The sequence below is a fragment of the Eurytemora carolleeae genome, unplaced genomic scaffold (genome assembly GCF_000591075.1).
Source record: "Eurytemora carolleeae unplaced genomic scaffold, Eaff_2.0 scaffold5430, whole genome shotgun sequence".
In the NCBI taxonomy this organism is placed as follows: domain Eukaryota; kingdom Metazoa; phylum Arthropoda; class Copepoda; order Calanoida; family Temoridae; genus Eurytemora; species Eurytemora carolleeae.
The window spans coordinates 1-435 of record NW_019401316.1 but is presented as its reverse complement, the minus strand read 5'-3'; the positions used below and the strand labels follow the sequence as shown (position 1 = coordinate 435).

General features: G+C 36.1%; 1 long non-coding RNA gene across 1 annotated transcript; it reads right to left on the bottom strand.

Moving 5' to 3' along the window:
* Nucleotides 1-92: 92 nt before the first annotated feature.
* LOC111717789 (uncharacterized) lies at nt 93-386 on the bottom strand. The gene is made up of 2 exons (XR_002768917.1): nt 264-386; nt 93-180 (listed from the first exon to the last, which is right to left on the bottom strand). It is a non-coding gene; the product is annotated as an uncharacterized LOC111717789 (long non-coding RNA).
* Nucleotides 387-435: the final 49 nt, after the last annotated feature.

Genomic DNA, 435 nt, shown 5'->3' with positions numbered 1-435 from the left:
CACAACACTGCATACTCAGTTCAACTACCTTACATAGCCGGTCACTCCCTTTAAGATTAAAATTCACGAGTTTTGATCCAAAGTTGCGCTTACTTGAGGATTTAAAATTCCTGTTTTCTTCTCAGGACCAGCAACAACCCGTTCTATGGCATACTCCAAGTTTTTCTTTTTAATTTTATCCTAAATAAGAACAATGAACACGATAATGTATTATTTCTTTTATCTAGTAAAACGACCTTCTCCTTATTTTATTTATTTTCTACCTGAAGTTCACGAGCAGCATGAAGAGCAGCTTCATTTACCACGTTAGCTATATCTGCGCCTGAGAACCCAGGCGTTAAAGTCGCTAAACGCTGGCTGTAGATTGTCTTGTCCTCCTCTAATACTACACTAAAATACATGGAAAAAAATTTGCAGTTTATTGTATACAATATA